The sequence below is a fragment of the Chamaea fasciata genome, unplaced genomic scaffold (genome assembly GCF_029207755.1).
Source record: "Chamaea fasciata isolate MVZ Bird 193981 ecotype frontalis unplaced genomic scaffold, bChaFas1.0.hap1 SCAF_6, whole genome shotgun sequence".
NCBI lineage: Eukaryota > Metazoa > Chordata > Aves > Passeriformes > Sylviidae > Chamaea > Chamaea fasciata.
The window spans coordinates 61,189,334-61,208,743 of record NW_027094091.1 but is presented as its reverse complement, the minus strand read 5'-3'; the positions used below and the strand labels follow the sequence as shown (position 1 = coordinate 61,208,743).

At 45.0% G+C, this 19,410-nt stretch overlaps 1 protein-coding gene across 8 annotated transcripts in view; it reads left to right on the top strand.

Annotated features, from left to right (window-relative positions):
* Window positions 1-19,410, top strand: part of ARHGAP24 (Rho GTPase activating protein 24) — a 241,989-nt gene that overhangs the window by 163,541 nt on the left and 59,038 nt on the right. Inside the window, exon 1 of one of the 8 annotated variants that reach the window (XM_066186587.1) lies at window positions 6,676-7,502. The exons of 6 other annotated variants lie outside the window; for them this stretch is intronic. The gene's annotated coding sequence lies outside the window, so the exon portion shown is untranslated. Of the gene's footprint in view, window positions 1-6,675; window positions 7,503-7,721; window positions 7,802-19,410 lie in introns of those variants that run through there. One more of the 8 variants, XM_066186588.1, reaches the window with a different exon arrangement.

Sequence of the window (19,410 nt, the reverse complement as noted above, 5' to 3'; positions counted from 1 at the left end):
AACGGGGTGCTGAGGACACCCTACCCTGGGCTAAGCAAATACGTAATTTATTTTAAGCCTTGTTAGTGATGGGCCGAGCAGTGGCAGCAAATAGGGAACAAATCCACTATATTTCTGTTCCTGGAGCTGCCTCTCGCAGGTCTGTTTCAGATATTTCACTGTTGCCCCATTACATATTCAGCTCTTTGATCCCCAGCAGAGGAGCAAGTCCAAAGGAGCGATACCACTCTGGTCTCATGAAAGGTATCTCTGCCCATGGCAGGGGAATTGGAACTAGATGTTCTTTAAGGTCCCTTCCAAACCATTCTATGATTCTATAATACATTCATTTTGCTATTTGTGAAAAGGGATAGAGATACTTACTTGCTTAGTATCGCCTAGAGGAATAATCTGTTTATGTAACTGCCTTTTCAAATATATTTTATTAGCATTAGCCATAGGAAAAATTATTCTCTTGTCTTGGTCCCTGGAAGACAACAGTTATACCTAGTAGACATTTATTTTTTTAGGACTTACCTATGTGGGATATGGAAAATGGGTTTTCACAACTATTCTTTTGTCCCAGCTTGTGAACTGCACAAAAGCCTCTATAGACAGAAGTAAGATTTCTGCCTTCTTCCTGTGTTTTCCCTTGACCCCTTCTCAGAGTCAGAGCAATGCAATGCACAGAAACTTATCTTTACCTTCCAGCTTGCTGTTGAGTCTGTGTTTTTGGAATAATACACTGATCCTAGCTGCCAAGTTGCCTCTCTGTGTGTGAGCTGTGAAATGGTTGTGCACAACTAATTCTTGCCCTGTACTTGCTATCCTCTCCTGGGACCTTTGGAATAAACAGAAACTTATGGAAAGGAAGAGTGATCTCCTGACAGAGCCCAAGCTACACAGGATGAGGCAGGTCTCTCATAGAATCAATGCTGTAACCTAGGAAAACTACTAGAGTCCAAATGTGTGATTTGTGTATTATTAATATTTTATAAATTAACTGTAAGTCAGTTTTTTTTTGTAGTACCTTTGAAGGTCCCACAGATGATCTATAAAGACAAAGCCTCTTTTATTGAGCTGGATATCAGAGGTGCTACTGATTACAGTCATTTTTATGGTGATGCTTCTCCAGCAGCCATAGGAGTGAAGCCAGAATCTCATTTCACTGGCACTGATTTATGGGTGTCAGGCTATGGCAAGTTTCAATCAGCTCAGTCTAGGGCTGTTTGAACTGATGACCCAGGAGGGAACAGCTTTAAAGAGTTGCATTCAAAACTGACACTGCAGATGAATTGTACCACCCTGGTGCACGTGTCACTGAGCTGTTGGAAAAATTGCTGGGAAGCAAACCCAGAAACAAAGTTCTGTTTGCCATGTAAGAGCAAATAATGTGCTTTTTCTGGCTCACATGGCTGTGTTCCATGAGAGCTGTTTTGAGGTCAACCTCAAAACCGTGTTCACCTTCAGAACCTCTGCTTATTTTTTGACTTCCTCTCTGGATTTGAACCCAAGATGTTGCTGTCACCAGCATTTCACTGTGATCCAGAGGGAGACACAGGTCCCATGTGCTGTCCTTGACTGAAAGTTGACATGGTTGTGTACTAAGTTTTGAATTCACATCTGAGCTTTCTGAATTCTGTGTTTAATTAATAAATTTTTATTTACTCCTTCTTTTCGTAAACCAAGGAAATAACAGCTGGTGTTTGCTTATGTCAAGTAGACAGATGCATCACACAAACACCATACTTTTCCAGCATCAAAACTGAAAGGGAGTTACTATCTGAAGGGCAATTTGTGGATGCATCTGTGTTTATGAACCTGTTCATTCCAAATGTAACAACCAGATATAAGGGGAAGATAGAAAAGATGCTGTCCTTACGGATTACTATTTCACAGTATTTTTTTTTCTGATGTTTTCTTCCAGACCTGCTATAATATTTCTCCTATCTCCCATTTCCCTTAGGAGTAAATTCTTTGAAAAGTAGCATATTTTGGCAATTTTTTCTTGTGACCTAGCTCTTGGAGTGGGTTTCTCTAAGCTGCAAGGCAGAACAGCAGCCAAAAATGTAATTGGGCAAGTTAAATAGTGTGCAGCTGAGAGCCCTTTGCATGGTACAGCTGACAGAAGCTTCCATGAGAAGATCTCAGCATGATATTCAGAATTATTTGGGCATCCCTGAGGGCTGCATGAATATAACCAATTCAAAGCCCAAATACACAAACATATGGAGAAAGACTCATTTCTTACATATCAGCTGAACTGTATTTGGACTGCAAAACTGTGAAGTTGGAAGGAAATGGAGAAAAGCACTCTGGAAGATTTGTTCTTGTGCTGGAATATGCAAAACCGTATGCTGCATCTGTATCACAGAGGAAATAATTTCTGTGATTGTAATGTCCTCTTTGCTGTTACGGTTGTGTGTGTGACTGACTTTTCACCTGTCCATGAAATGTGTCCAGCAATTTTATCCAGCAGAGTTTATCCAGTAACTGAAAGGACAGTTAAGCTTCTCCTAGGAATGTCTAGTGATGCCTATCACTGTAATGCTGCCTTTAGTAATGTTGAGGGACGAGCTGACAGCTTTGCTTTCAGCTGAGATTATTTTATTGACAGCAAAAGACTTGCTGATAAAGTGGAGGGAAGATAAAATAAAAGGGCAGCTGATAAAATTTGGGCATCCAAATTTGGACATCCTCACATTTTCTAGGCGCTTTTAACAAAGAACCGCAAGTGTTCTCGTCACACTGAATTGCCTAAGCAGTTGGGGATTTACAGATACTTTAAAGATTCCCCTTGTAGGGTTCTGCAAGTACCTACACTGCATAGCTGTCTTCCTCCATACCTCCTTCTTTAATATATTTGTGGATGTAATGTTAAACACGTCATAAAACACAAGGGATATGCTCAACAGCTAAATTTACATTAGCATATGATCCTTAATTCACATTTCTGGGTGTTACTCCCATTTTGCATGGGTGTAGCCCAGCTGGCACCTCTGAAAATGTTCCTGCCATAAAGTACTAAGAGTGAAGAGAAGAAGAGGCTCAAATCCCATTTAAGCACACACTGTGAAGAAAAAGATTTTGTTTTGAAGTCACATGAAGTGGTAAAAATTATCCCAGTATGCAAAGTTGCAGTCGCTCCAGGAATAAGGAAGAATCTTCTCTGTGGGATGTGAAGCAGATACTTTAAGTGGCAGACCCCAAACCTTAGAGGCAGAGCAGAAACCATTAAGCATTTGGTTTTGTCAGTTAAGAAATTTAATTTATTGGTACTCGGGAAGAAAGTAAAATGTCTGGCAAAACAGCTTCCCTCACCTCAGCCAGCTGGCACAAAAGGAAAACTTGTTGAACAGTCTGGATTCAGGGAGCTGCAGTCAGGACCATGACATTTGCAGGCTGCAAAGTTGCTGTGTTTCCCATCTGGCTGTCCCTCCCCTTGTTCCCTGCCCACCTACACACACAGCTGCTCCCTGCCCAGGCGGGCCTGGTGTCCACCAATGTCCAAAAATTTGAGGAACGCAGCCTCGCAGTGCTGTGGCCAGTGCTGCGCCAGCCGCCGGAACACGTGCTGTTGACAAAATACTGCTCTAAATATCCCCTGGTGCCACGGAGAACTGAAGTGTGAGGCAACAGAGGCAACAGATTTCTTGCCTTTTTAATGAACTGCAGGAAGGGTAGGAGGGTATTTCTAGCATAATTTTACTGGGAACAGTGACTTCTGTAGGCAGTGGTCACTGATAGGAAGGGTAGGAGGGTATTTCAAGCATAATTTTACTGGAAACAGTGACTTCTGTAGGCAGTGGTCACTGATCACAGCATTCAGACTCTGCTCCTCTGAGCCCTGCGGACAGCAAGTGGACCCAGGGACTCTGCAGGCTTGTGGCACAACTTTTTCCTGGGTTTCTTCAGTGCACTCCCAAGCCCAGCTGATTCGCTTAGGTACAGTAACAGAGAGGATTAAGGCTAAGCCTGATTTGTAATAAGGAATCCTACAGCACAAAGCCTTGGAATTTTGTCTCAAACAGTTAAAAAACAATTGCTGTTTTCCAGGGCATTGTTCTTGCTCATGTGCTTTTGAGCAAAATATGCAGTAGACTCACAGGTTGGCTTCCAACCAAATTCACCTTGTATTCTCTCCTACCACTATACGGGACCACTGTACTCTGATTTAGGTGGACATTGAGAAGGAATTTTCTCAGGAGGACGGAGAGGTTTAACATGAGCAATTGAAATGAAAAATGGCGCATATTTGCTGTGATGTGGTTCAGCTGTCTGCAGGGCCTTGGCAGTAGCAATCTCGTTGCGAGTTTAGTAGTGATCTCTAAATCTTGGCAGCTGTGGTCCAGTATTTCCACTCGTCTTTCCATGCATGGTGTCGGCCAACATCTGACTCTTCAGAGAGCGGCTGACTGTTGAATGCTTACATCACTGGCTAAACTGGTTAAACAGGAGAGGTGAATTAGTCACCAACAACACTGAAAAGTTCTCAATGCTCTCTTCACCTCCATCTCACCAGCACTGCTGGGTCCTAGGCTTTGGGAGCAACAATCCAGATTGGGGCAAACACAAACCCACCAGAGGAAGAATTGGTGGGTGAACTATTTCAGGAGCTTGACCCCACAGATGAATGGGCCCTAACAAAATCCATTTGAGGGTGTTGAGAGAGCTGGATGGTTTCACTGTGAGTCTGCTCTCCCTAATCTTTGAGAAGTCATGGAGATCAGGGGACATCAGAGAAGGCTACAAGAAGGCTAAACTCACCCGGATCTCCTCCTGGACATCATGGTCTAGACAAGTGGTCTGTGCAGTGGGTGGGGAACTGGCTGGCAGGAAGCACCCAGGAGGTGCTGGTAAACAGCTCCTCTTCAGGCTGGTGACCTGTCCCAAGTGGGGTCCAACAGGGATCGATGTTGGGTCCAGCACTGCTTAATATCCTCACAAGTGATCCGGATGATGGGACCAAGTGCACCCAGATGAGGTTTGCCAGTGATTTCAAACTGAGTGGGGAAGGGAACATTTCAGAAGGGAGACCTGGAATAGGCTGGAAGAGTGGGCTACCTGAATTTTATGAAGCTCAGCAAGGCCAGGACCTCGGAAAAAACATAATCCAGGAGTGCAGCACAGGCTGTGTGTGCCTGGTGGGAAGCAGTTCTGTGGAAAGGGCCCTAGGGGTCCTGGTGGACAACAAGCTCAGTATGAGCAAACAGTGCTGCTGTGGCACAGATCCAACAGGACAGTGGGATGAACCAGCACCACCAGCAGAGATAAAGGATCATTATCTGTTTGTACTCATTGCCTGTCATGCCACACCGGGAATACTGTGTTCACTTTTGGTCCCCACAATACAAAAATATGTAGACAAGCTGAAGGGGGTCCAGACAAGGGCCACAAAGATGATCAAAGGACTGGGAAGGCTGCCATATGAAGAAAGGCTGAGAGAGCTGGGTTTGTTCAGCACTGAGAAAAGAAGACTTGGGGGAGGCCTTATATCACCATGTTCCAGTATTTAAAGGGTGCCTACAAAGATGGAGACTCCTTTTTACAAGGAGTTGCATGGAAAAGGTGAGGGGTAATGGTCACATGTTACCCCTGGGGAGATTCCAATTTTTGTGATCATTCCATGAACTCACTGGAGGAGAAGCAGCTGCAGAAAGCAGGCTGCTTCAGACCTGGGGGACAGATGATGTCTGTAGCTCTCTCATTGCCCTTCTAACTGGGTAGAATTGTGAATTATTCAGAAAAACAATGTTGAGTTGCTTAACATGACTGCAAGAGGCTGTGACCTAGGGCTGTGTTCATATTAACAGCAGTGTTCCCATGGATTTTGGTGGGGAAGGAGCTGCTTTTTAACACTGGAATATGATGTATTAGGAGGGGAATATTTCTCTCCTATGGTGACTTCACTGGGTGCAGCTGGTCCTCAAATGTGTTTTGAAGTAGTTTCTCATTAGGATCAACTCATGGGAGGTAACAGATGGTGAAGTGAGACTGAATTAGTGAGAACGTCGTGCTCCGTTAATGCCTTTTCTCTCTATATATAATAGCTGGGGAGTGGAGCAGGAACGAAGACACTGTTATGTTCGTGGCTACCTCTGCTGCTGCGTAGATGTTATATGATGCCTTCCAGCAAGTTTGGTCAGCACTAGAAAGGAGTAGAAGGAATTTGCCAGCCCTTTCACAAGGGCAAAAATATTGCAATTCTGCTGCAGAACAAATAAAATCCAAGGAATGCTCAAAGGCTTATGAAGAGAAGCAAGTGTGGGAGACAATTTTACATTAACAGACAGTCTTTTCAACTTCTTCCTGTGAAAGTGCAACAAAACTCAGTGTCTCTCCTCTGACATTCCCAGTAAGTGTCCAACTTTTTAGTGTTTACTGCTATCCTAAAATCTTCCTTTGAAATATATGTACCTTAGTAAGATTTAACTTGTGGTTCAGACATCGTGCCTTGTTGTCAGGCACGCTTCTCAGCTGGACCAACTACCAGGAGAATCACTGTAGCTTTGCCAGTCTTTTAGAATGCCACAAGTGGCTGCTGCCAGCCACCACCTGCCCCTTCCCATTTCTTTGTGTGCCACAGTGTGAATGTGTGTGAGGCTGGCATCCACAGACTGGAAGTTTTACATTCAAATCTGCATCTGGCATCCCAGCTCAGATATTGGCAGCAGCTCTGGCATCTTTGTCTTGAATGACATCTTCTGCAACTTAGGTCTTCAGTGATTCTTTTTCAGGACATAGTGAAAAAATAATTTGCAAAAAATAATTTCCTCCTGAGATTTTTTTTTTTTTCTGGGGTTGTCAGCCTGTGCCGTAAACTTTCCTTATGGGCCATTTTGTAGATTTTTGTGCAGACCTTATTCAGTGCCCCACAGGACGTATGCTTCTGTTAGTGATCCTCTTGAGGTGTTAGCCAGGATAAAATCCTGCTCTGTTTCCCAGGCTAGCCCTAATTCCACAGTGGAAGCAGGTGCTCGTACTATTACAAACAAACAAAGCTGAAAAACCTAACAGTGTGAAACTTTGATTTGCAGGGGGACATAAGGATCTCTGAACAGCTCAGAGACTAAGGAGATACACTTCCTCCAGGGATCTTTTATCATAAAAGCAGCTTAAGTGACTCACTCTTTCCCGAGGATATTCTTAAAACAACCCCACTCTGTTCGTCTTTTAGTGGTCAGAAAGAAGATTTATTTTGTGCTGGCTTTCAAAAAAAAAAAAATTTTTGAAAAAAATGTCAATGGCCGTATTTCCAAGAGGATCTGGGCTGTATTAGAGGTCTGTACGGCTCACTAATGCATGGGCTGACTGGCACTATCTTCGCTCAAGCAAGTGCTCCAGTGAAAAATTCAGTGCTATTTTTAGTTCCCTTACAACAAACTGCTCGATTGTAAGGCCTGGGGAACCGTGACACTGTGATCGTGAGGGGTCTGCTGGAAAAGGCAGAAGGACGAGGCACGGCAGCGTGCTGGCTGCGCCGGGGACTCCGGCTGATGCACAGAGGAACACGCCAGCAGCAGGTATTTTAAATCATCTCCTAAGCCTTGGTCTGCCCACGAAATGAAGCTGCTGGCCAGAGTCAGGGCATGAAAGCGTTAGCTGGCTGGCTCTATCTTGCTCCTGCCCTTAAAGATTTCATTCCATAAATTCCTGTCCTGACCGTCAGCTTTTAAGTCGTCTCTCCTCTCGTTTCCTAGCCTTTTCTGGGATTTTGCAGGATCTTTAGGCAAGTTAGCAAATGGCAGTAGCGGCAGAGAGATAAGTTTCCCGAGCGGAAGGCGTCGTGCTCTGGTGGAAGCCCCGCCGTGGCAGTGCCTGGGTGAGTAGCCGGGAACAAGCAGGAGCCGCGGCCGGCAGAGGAGGCGGCCGGCCGGAGCTGGGTCCCAGCGGCCGGAGCGGTGCCCGGGCCGTGTCCCAGTGCGGGCGGCCCCCGGCCCCAGCGCCGCTGAGCCCCGGCCCGCCGGACCCCGCCTCGGCCGCGTTGCTCCCCGCAGGTCGGTCCCCGGCGCGGGCAGCCAGTCCCGGGGGGTTCAGGCGCTGCTCCTGGGCGCGGTGGTCGCCATTCCTGGGCGGTGGAGTCACGGGCGGGACGGGCGCCAGCGGGCGGGCAGGGCGCGCCCGGCTCGGCCGCCGGTGCCAGGTGAGCGCGGCGAGGCTCCGCGGCGCTCCCGGCCCGGAGGGACGGCGGCACTGCCGGCGGGATGAGCCTCCGGATCCCGGCTGCATCCCGCCCGCCTCCTGCCCGGTTCCAAGAGCTGCTGCTGTGTCACAACCTCTGCCCAGCGTGCCTTAAGGACGAGGATCCCGGCCTGCTGGGGACGCGGTGCTGGAGCGGCAGCTGGGCTCGGCAGGGAAAGTTGTGCCTGTGAAAAGTGCCGTGGGGAGCGGGGCAGTGCTCTGCTGTCTCGCGTTTGCACTCTTTTGTTTCAACTCGGCTGTGCAGCAGCGCTTGCGGATTCCTTGCTTCAGAGTCAGACCCGGGCTTCGGAGTGAGCGTTGATGCAGATTAGCTGCATTGCTGCGTTTTAAAATAACGACGTGTGTTTCACCCTGAATGATACCATTATCTTAAAATAGCACAATGTGCTGCCTTCCTTGAGTTACTTGGTAGAAAAAACAAGGAAGGAGAACTGCTGAATTCCCATGAACTTTGTGTTCGGAGATCCTGCTACGCTTTCAGCATGCTGAGCTGCTGTAGCAGCCTTCTCCGTGTACTAGAAATGTATATTACCAAACTTCTCTCTGCTGCTGTGGTCACACTCTCTGCCCTAGCTGTGCTTAAGGTATATTTGAAAAGACAGGTGAAGTCCCACTTCCATAGTGGGCTTTATAGTGTACTCCTGCTAGATCTGTGCATCTCTATACTAACAGTGCAGATGGTGCAAACAGAGTAGCTATAGCATGTGTTGGTTACTTTTGCATTTACTGAGTTCATATAATCAGCTAACAATCAGTCATGCTCATGTGAGATGGAATACTTTTGGTGCTTGTCTAAAAAAAATTTCAAAAATTTAAATCCAAATACCCTGTTTTGTTCTCACCGCTTCTGGCCAATCCAGATTTTTATCCTCCAGAAATAGTCTACATCACTAGTTGCCAGTTTCAGCACTAGTTACTAAAACAAAGGCAAGTAGAATGAAAAGTCAATTACTCCATGGCCTGAATTCAGTAAACTGACTCTGCATGGTGTAGAACTTGTTATGCTTTCTGAGTAATTAAGATACATTAGTTGGGTTTTCTTTTGGCAAAAAGTAGAGTTGGATGAGATTTTATTAAAACTTCAGTGACAAATGTTTTGGTGTTAGGGCACTTCTCTGGGACATGCTGTCCATGTCAGTGTAGATGAAAGCTCTGTTTGCTTATGGTGATCAAATGCACAAATTTTACCAAACTGCTGGAAAGGCTGACTGGATATTTTTTAGTCAGTAAGTATTGTCATTAACTATTGTATATTTCTTAGTCAGTATGAGTATTTCTTACTCCTCCTGTTAACCCGAGTGTTTCAAGGGCAGGTACCACACAACCCACCTCTGGAAATATTCTCTGGCGTGTTGTAGTGTTTGTGTGTGCACAGCACAGTCCCGATGCCTTTTAGGTGAGTGCTGCAGTTTGTGTCTGGCACCTGCTGGAATCAACCTGGCACAGGGGACACTCTGTGTGACTGCCTGCATTGTCTGATTTTGATACTCCGGTTCCTCAGTATTGGAAAAACACGTGGCCCTCAAAAGACAAACTCCATTGCCTCAGGGGTGCTGCAGTTCTTCTCAGCTACCTACAGATGCTGTCCCTGCTTGAGGACAGCTCAAAGTAGCTGCAGTTTGGTTGGCGTTTGGTAGTCTGAATATGAGAGGTAAGGGAGTTGCAATGCTTTTGAGAACTCTTAGGAAGTGAGTATGTGTTTACACAATATTTGGACTTAGAACCCCTCTTTTCTCTTCCCTCACACCCTTAAGCCTTTTAATTAGGCCAGTGGGTGAGATGCTGTGCTGCTGGTCATGCATCATGCCCTGAGCGCAGGAGAAGGTGGCCCTGCAGGGTGTGTTGTAGCACCCTGCTTGAGGAGCTGCTCCTGCATATTGTAGAGCTCCCATCCTCTGCTCTGCAGGATGACCTGCTGCTGCCTCTGGGCTTCTCTTTCCTGAATGGGGGTTACATTTGTACTTCAGTGTCTGTGCAGGCTCTGAGACAGGCCAGAAATCACTTTTGAAGGACGAATCCCATATCATTCTGGCTTTATTGTACCTGTTGGGAAGTGATGGATTGTACATAAGTTCTGCACCTGATATCTCTTGCAGGCCATAAATCCAAGCAATGCAGTTTAAAAGCTAACTGTAAAGTCCAGACTGACATTGTCATTTAAATGTCCATTCAGAGAAATACTGGTTTCTGAGCTATGGCTAGAGATGAGCAGGTGTCAGTTTTATTCTTATGTCCTCTAAATGCAGCACAATAAATCACAGTTATCTCATCTGTTTTAAAACAGCTTTCTGGGGTTTTTTGATTCCCCCCCCCTCCCCATGTCTTTGTTAGCTAATTCAAGTAGAAGTGGCTTATAAATTAAACATCATTTTCTAATGAATCCAGCTCATCCTTCTTAAGCCAAGTCTGATACAAAACCAAACTCATTTTAATCATTAAATGAAGTCATTGACTTTTTTGTCTGTGAATGTCAGATGGTAGCAGATTACTGAAGTACTTAACCTGAACATTATCCATAGGCTGCAGCTCCCTCTTCTTCCAAGATACAGTTATGAAATATGCTAATACCATGCATGTGTAAAAAGTTGTAAGTTCTCAGCGTTCATTCCTGCTGGCAGAGGAGCAATTAGAACCTTTTCTTGGCAACAGATTTTGTGAATAATGCGGGTTTTTTAATTTAGTGATGAAAGTAAGTGTCAGACTTTCAAAATGACCAGGAACATGTTGGGGTCATTTAGGTTGTCACAAGAGCTGCTCTGTCTATGATGCCTCTGAAACCTTTCCCTTTTCAAGGTATCCAGCTAGATCCTAGACCAGTGTGCTTTACAGCCCATCTGGCAGCAGGGTAAAGAGGAAGCCTTGTACACAAAACTAAAAAAGTCCAGTTTCTGTGGGTGAGAAAGGTGTCAGAGAATACCTGAACTGACATTTTACACTTAGCCGTAAATAAAAATGGGGCAGCTAGAAGCAGCAAAGAATGTTTGAGAAAAATAAGCATCATGTGTTTAGAAATGGGATGGGCTAGAATAGAATAGAAATGGAATTTTTCATTTGGAAGGGACCTGTAAATGCTCATTCAGTCCAACTGCCCGACCACTTCACTTGACCAAAAGTTAAAGCGTGTTTTTAAGGGCATTGTCCAAACGCATCACTCTTGGGGCAACAATCACGTGTCTAGGAAGCCTGTTCTAGTGTTTAGCCATCCTCTCAGTAATGAACTACTTCCTAATGACCAGTCTGAATGTCCCCTAATGTGGCTTTGAACCATTCTCATGCAGGAAAATATAGGTAATAGTCATCTGTCTATGTGCTAGGAGTGTTTCCTGAAAATGTGTGGAATAGCTAACAACATCCAGCAGTTGTTTCAGCTTCCTTGTTTGCAGCCTTCTTCAAGTTTCATTTGGTTTCCTTTATTCTCCCCCTGGGATATCTCCATTGCAAATGTGTTGGATTTGTAATGAAGAAGCACTAGGTTTCCAATACTGTGTGAACAAACCCCCAAAATGTTTCCTCCAACAGTAAAAATTCACCATGTTTGTCTGTGGATTTTAAACTTCAGCCAGTTAGGGAGCCAATTGATGGTGTTGTGTTACCAGAGGAAAAGAGATAGTGTATTTTGGCACCATTTGTTCATGTCCTCCTGTGGCCTGCCATTGAGGTCTTTGTTCCATTGTAAAAGGAGGGTTAGTGGCTTTGGACATCTCTGTTACTGCGTGCTACCTACGTGAAAACTAATAAAATGATAGGTTGAAGGTGTAAAGTATAGACCCAGAGTGACTTAAAATATGTGAGAGATGGCTGTACAGTTGGAGCTTTTAATAAATGGTCAAAGATAAAATGGAAAAATCTATCCTTATTAAAAGTGGTGTGTGCAATGTATTTGTTTAGGCACTCAGAATTGTGGCTGCTTCAAATGAGAAATGTGTTCTGAGGAGATACTTTTTTCATTTAAACTTAATTTGAGGAGGTTTGAAAGTAGGATTCATTCTTGTGGAATTAGATTACATCCTGGTTGTTATATTTCCCTCTTTTGCATCATCTTGTCTTTCTCAGCTCCACAAATAGCTTTTTCATCTTGGTTGCCACTGGCAAAAGCCTGTAAGTAGGATTTTTGGACACGTATGAGTGAATCAAAAATACTGTGGTTGGAAGTTTTGCAGTCATTAGAAGGAGGTGCCAGGGCGATAGAAGGTCACTTGGCCGGATTTAAGCAAAGTCAAAGTTTTGGGGTTTTTTTTTCAGAAACAGCATAATAATCGTGAGTAGTTAGTGCCAGGAAGCAACCTCAGCGCTGAATCACAGTATCATCTGCCTTTCCGCAGCCTATGGAAGCTGTACCTCACATGCTCTTCCTTCAGTCAGGGTGCACACCTTACCCAGATCACACTGTGATCACACTGTGATCTCCAGTACAGGCAGGAATGAAACCTGGGCCACAACCAGTGCATTTAAGTACTGACATCCTGAGGGGACCTAATGAACATGGACAAACATGAGAAAGGGTGTCTTTTTCCTGCCTCCGAAAGATGGGAGCATAGACTGGGAAAGGCAGATCTCATTTTTTTTTTCCCCTGGGGTACCCTGATAAATGGCAGAGCCTGTGTCTTTGTGGCTGGGAGAGGTGAGGAGTGGGATGCTGCCTAAGAGCAGAAGCAGCTAATGGAAGCAGTGGAGCAATAGAAAGGAGATGCTGAGATCCTTCGCCAAAGAAGTTCTTACCTTAAGCAGTCCTTGTCTGGTCCTAAAAGGGTGTAAGGCCCCTGGTGGGATCTATCTGCTTTATAAAGGGCTTTGAATACCCTGAAGAGTGTGATGCTCATCAGGCAAAACAGGAAGGGCGGCTGTGCAAGTGCATCAGCCCAACTCCTGTACTCCTTCCCAGCCTTACAAGACCTGACCTAACACCCTGAGGTTCACACGTGGAATAGAGAGCACTCTTAGTGGAAAGAAACAAATGCTGTGGGGATTCGGGGCAGAGAAGGTGACAAATTGCATAAACTTCCAGTAACCTTAAGGGCACCTAAGTGAACTGTCAAAAGCATTTCGTGGGCCAGCTTTCCAGCAGGAGTACAACTGCGCAGTGCCCAGGCTGTCCTGGGAGGGTCATCCTCCCCTGCCAGCCCTCCCTCTCTCAAGGTGGTCAAGTTGTGGTCCTGGCTGCATTTGAATCCGTCTGCTTAGCTAAAGGATCCCGAGGCAGCAATGGGTGCTTGTGAAATGGTGCAGTCACTGCTGTGTAATTATTACATCAAAGCCTCTGAGGTATTTGCCCTGATCCGTGACTTGACTTGTGATGCTGGCTGGTCCGGCTGGCAGCTGGCAAGTTGTTAAGTCGGGGCATGGGGTCTTGCTTCAGTGTGAAATCCCTTGGGGGTAAAATCTACAGCTAACCCAGCAGATTGCCGTGGTGGAAGCAGCAACCTGTCCCCTGCCCTTGCACACATCCCCTGCCCCTGTCTGCTGTTGTTCGCTCCCCTGCAGCTCAGGAGATCCTGTCCTTCAACCCTGTAAGAACCCAGGCACTGGGAGCTTTCAGCTTCTGTACTGAAAGGAGCTGATTTCTGCTTTTAACACCAAAACCGAAAGGAGGCTTTTACTTAAAAATAGCTGTAAGTAGTAGTGAGACACATTTCTGCTTCTGCTTGTGTGGGCCCTCACTCTGTCTTTTTAAAGTTGATAATAAACCAACTTGTGTAGTTAGTGATTTCTAACAGTTATCACTGATTTCAAATCACCTTATTTATCTATTTAGAGTCCTTCCAGTTCACTGAGTAGCATGTGAAATTACTACCTTTCTGATGAGTGTCCTGTAAAATCTCAGTTAAGGTACGGTGGGACAGCGTGTTGTTATTTAAATTACAGCTTTTTTTCTTTAAATGGGATACCTACTTGACACAATTCACTTCAGGTATGACCTTTGCGTCTCTGCCGGTACATTTTCTGAGTTTATGACGCACTTCACATTCCTATAAAGCCTTTCACTGGGTGTTCTTAGAGTCTTTACAAGATACAATTAACTGTAATACTGTGTCTCCCCTGTGAGGTCAGTAAATACTCTAAATGACTTTTTGCAGAAAGAGGAAGATATGGTAGGGAAATTTTAGAGGCATTCACCAGTGCTGGGTGAGAAGCTACTGAAGAGGCAGCAGCAGAGGCTGCGATTCCTGAGCCCTCTTCGGTGTTCACCATTTCTCTTTCTTACATAAGCATGCATAGGAACGATGTAACCCAGCAGAGAGGCAAGATGTAGGTCAGGTTTCTTTTGCCGGTACATCTTCTGCTTTTTGACTGGTAAGTTGCTGAAAGCGACAAAAGCCTATGGATGAGGGAGCCTTTTCAAAACTGGTTGAAAAAGCAACAAGCAACCCCTGAAAGCCTCAATCCCCTCTAAAGACCTATTTTTAGGAAGCTAAATCAAAGAAGAGTCCCCTGGGGGGGTCTGTACACAAAGTTTCTGTCTGGCTGCCTTTGGATAAGCTTAAAGTTCTAATGCACTTGTCAGGCTGTCGCCTTTTGTGCCTGGTGAAAACAGAGACCAGGGGGACAGACCCTTCTTCAAGGCTGCTGGTGCCAGGCCCAGCCACTGGAGGTTTTGGGAAGAGGGGAATGTAGATGACTTTCAGTCCCATTTTGATCAAAAGGTGTTGCTCACTCTGAGTGAAAGGGGAAACAGATTTCCACTGTGTTGTTGTTGACTCCTTTATCAGAAAAATGGCAGCACATAGAACCTTGAGCAGAAATTACTGTAGGTACTGATAACAATATAAATGTGATGCCTAGTTTTGAGGACCACCAAGGAAGGAAGCTTAACAGGGCATCATCGTCCTTTCACAGCTGTGTGAAAAAGTTGTGTCTGTCCCTTCAACCGTGCTCCACACCACGTGGAAGTTCTTTTTTACCCTTGAGTACCTGGTGGTTTGTTTTTCCTGAAAGAAGAATGGCTCTAATGACAAGGTTGGAAGGACTTTGAGGCTTTATTCTGCATTTGAACATCCTAAATTCAGAGGCAAGAAGGGACAGCACAAGCTGCTCTGTTTTTGAGAGGAAAGGGAATAAGGTGCTGGAACACCAGCACCAGGCGATGTCAGAGTCGCAGTGCAGAAGTGCCAGGGGAAGACCGTCCTTGCTGCTGGTGCTCTGAAACACTTCTCTGGGAGCTGAAGTGCTACTGGTTTTGTACAAAGCAGGCTCCTAGCTGTGAAAGTTGCAAAGAAGCCAGGAGCAGCTAGGATAAGGAGGGCAAAACCTTCATTTCCTGAAGCCCTTGGCAGTGGTTGTACCACTTTCTTTTACCCAGCACATGTTAAATAGATATAATAGTAAGTGCAGTCGTGCAACAACAAATTGGATGAGCTGATTTAGTTGAAATGAGAATCGATGAGAAGTTAACTCTAGGTTATTATTGCTTTGACATTTGCAGCTCACACTTTTTTTTTTTTTCCCCCTAGAAAATAAATCACTTTTTTCTACGGGGACACTAGAAAGAAGGTTTGGACACAATTCATTTTTATTTCAGCTCAACAGATCAGGAATAAAAGCATGTCTCTGTCATGAGAGCGGAGCTCCTTCACCCCAAGAAAACCTCCTTAACGCAGGGAAGGCTGGAGACACTAGAGATTCCTGTGGCCTTGAACTGTGCTGGCACAGGATAGTTGTTGAAACAGCAGTTATCGCTTAGAATTGTTTGGAATTCTTGCCTAGAGACTTTAACAGAATTACCAACTGATCATTCCGGCTGATAGTGAAGAACTGTGATAGGTCAGGGGGTGACTTAAAAGAGTATAATCTAAACCAAGAGCAGGTCCTGGTGACACTCATTTAAACCCACAGGAAAGTAGGGACAAAATGAAGAGGGCAGGCCCACTATCTGCTGTGTAAATACTGGGAAGCACTTTGTTAGCAAACAGACCATCCCAGTCAGCCAGCTGAACTGAAGGAGCCTAGAGTGGGGACCGTATCACCTATGGCATGGGACGAGACTGCAAGGTGAAGCTTTCAGCCCATTGTTTCACAGAACATAGGTTTGGTAGGTGTTGTTCTGTGTAAGAAATCGGTGTGGTGATTTTGCATTAAGGACACTCTGCCTTACCTCCTGTGGTTATTGCTGTTAAATTTGGAACGTGAGAGTGATTTCATTGTTTAAACGAATCTTACACAGCTGATGTGACTTGGTGCTCGCTGTAACACTGTGCATCCATGGCTATCTGATGATGCAGCAAACCCAAACAAGGCCCTGCTGCAACCAGGTGTTGGGAGCTATGGCCTCACACCTGGACATGCCTCTGCTGGGTGTCAAGCCTGTAGGAAATCAGTGTTAGCAAGCTAAATGCCTTAGTGCTTGTTAGCCAGTTCCAGGTGCTGAATATTTTGAAAGTACTGGCAATTTTGACATTTCCTTAGTTGTGACATCAAGAAGTTGGTAATACAGTCAGGGAGCCTTCATATGAGAACTCTTTTGGCTTGGAAAAGCTTGGGTTTCTTTGGGGTGGGAAAGCCCCACAAACTCTCCTGCTGCTTGTCCCTTTTTCCTGTAGTCTGCCTGTGTTGTGTCTGCTGCACTGCCGATGGAACCAGCGTTGCTCTTGCATCTGACTATGAACTAGTGAAAGTGTGTTCACTTAAGCAGCCAGGAACCATGGTCAGGACAGAGTGGATGTGACCTTTATTTTTGATGGCCTGTCTTCAGAGTTCATGGTAGTATTCTCAGTGCTGGAGTAACTACACAAGGATAAGAATAATTCCTTTTTTCCTTTTTCTGCAACTAATAAAGCCATCATTTAACAGCCAAAGACAGTCTGGATCAGGAAGGGCTTCTTGGCCGTAAGCAGGAGAGATGCAGGACTGCACAGTTGATTAATTATCGGATCTGGAAGAGGAAATGCTGAGATGTCACTATTTAAAGTTTTCTTTGCTGCTTTGTTAGCTTCCAGTTTGGGGAGAGCTGACAGGCTTGGGGTTAAAAGTGTAGCTTTAGTCTAGAAAATGTAATTTACTGAATTACACCCCGTTGGTGGTAGGTACCTGAGCATTTTTAGCGCTGAGATCCAAGCTTTGCAAAACTGGATGACAGGCTTGTTCTTCTTCTGTAATCTGTAGGATTGACCTCAGTGTTATGATAACAAAATCATTGCCGTGCTGTCCATCCCTTTTGTTACATGCCCCTGTGGTTCTCCAGCTATTTCATCTACTTCTGCAGCTACCAAATCATTGAAGTATTGGATCAGTTTTTTGGCTAATGCCGAGTGCACTGTATATATTCAGAGCACTCAAAATAGTCTCCTAGTGCAGCTGAAACCACACTGGGATCTGAATTGCATGACTAAAGTGAAAGAATCCCCTTAGGTTCATTGCTTGACACTTAATATCCAGAGATGATGGTGGTTGTGTACTCATATACCATAAAAGAAGTCGGTACATCTAAACCTGTACAGCACTGTGGAGTTAAGTAGTTTGCCATCCCCTCTTGACGGCCACTTTTACGTCTGATGAATCAAAGCTGCCGTTTCTAAAGTGGGATTTTAAAAAACCCTCAGACAGCAGCCCCAAAGGAAAGGCTGCTCTCCTGTGGCTGGCAGCCAGCTGCCTGGGAGGCAGCCCCGTCCCACTCCCCCTGCCCATTTCCAGGGCACAGAGCTGTGTGGAGCAGCTTCACGCTGCTGCAGACATGAGAGGCATTAACAAGAAATGGCTCTTCCGCGTAGAAACCGCTGTGGCAGCGTAATCTTTGTCCGGGGCTGTTCAGGCAGCAGTCTGAGCTGCCCTAATGGGAATAAAACATACATTGGACCAGTGCTGGAGAGCTGCACGGATATGGTCTGTTGGTAGCTGAAGGTGGGGCTGAGCCAGGATAAACCAGTGTATCCACGCTGTCCTGGAAAACTGGAAGAGAGGTTGGGACTGGAAAGGAGCAGCAGCAGTAAGGAGCAGAGGTACTACTCCATGTGCTCTTTGGTTTTGTACTGGGCAAGTAAAAGCAGCAGCAGTTAAAGGGACATTATGTTCGTGGTGAGGTGGAAAAGTGCCTTTTTCAAAAATTTATACCACATGTTACCCCAGCATAAATATCACCAGATGAAGTTTGTTGTGTTTTGTTTTGTTTGTTGTATTCATTTTGAATGGGTTTGCCAGCGCTGTTATCTGTAGCCTTACAAAGATGTTTACATCCCTTCAGCATATGCTGGAATCACTTTCCAAAAGCTTGGATCTGCTGAAACTTACCTGTAGTGTGGAAATTTCAACTTTGGTCAGTTCCTCGGAGTGAGCATGTGGGACCTGTGGCTATAATGCACCTCCAGCTGAAGGGCAGAGCAGTGCTTCCTGATGAGAAATTTCCACTGTGTCTGTGCTGGAAAAGCCTGTGTATATGTCATCATGTGCTATGAATTAATTCCCAGTGCTCCTGACAGAAGAGAAGCCTTGTTCTAGAGTTTCAATTTTTTAGATAGCAGAAATAGAAATTATTTTTCTTTCTTGGAAAGAATTGTTTCAGGAAGTCCTACAACAAGGCAGGATTATTTATGGGTGTGTTTTGGGGGGTTTTTCCCATCAGAAATTAATCACAACGTTAAGGAAAAAGCCTCTTGACTTTCCCAAAATAAGATCAGAATTAGAACAAGTCAAGAATGTGTTAAATTTGTTGTGTAGCCATGCTCTAGCTGTTACAGATCACAGTGGCACAGAATTGTGGTAGTTTGGAGAGCTGTCAGCAAGTAGGAAAATTAATGTAACTCTCATACTTCAAACAAAAGACCAGCTTCTTTTGTCAGAGACTTCACAAAAATCACTGTTTTTTTTAACATAAGCCTGCTATGAGACAGATTTTAATGCAGCAGAAGCAGATATGCTCAGATTTAGAAATAGATGAAGTGAAAAAGAATTAGAGGGTAAACTGTTGTTCTTATAAATAATAGGGAAGTATGGTAGTGTTCCAGGGTATTCTGATACACAGCCCTGAGGAAAAAGCTGGTAATGTAACTCAAGAAAGAAATTGGCATTTATTGTGTTTGTCTCTCAGAGACAATTTTCAGATGACCTGAAGGTTTATTTGTGGCACGTTTTCTTTCCAGTGCTATAGTTCAGCCGTCAACCTTTTTATCTGAATAGAGGGGTTGGTGAGATGGGAGCTGTTAGAGAGGGGCCATGGGAGAATAATCTGGAAGGAATGGCTGCATCTGTATCTGGCTGTGCCAAAGGTCAGGACAGTTGCCCAAAAACAGAGCTGCAGAGGTT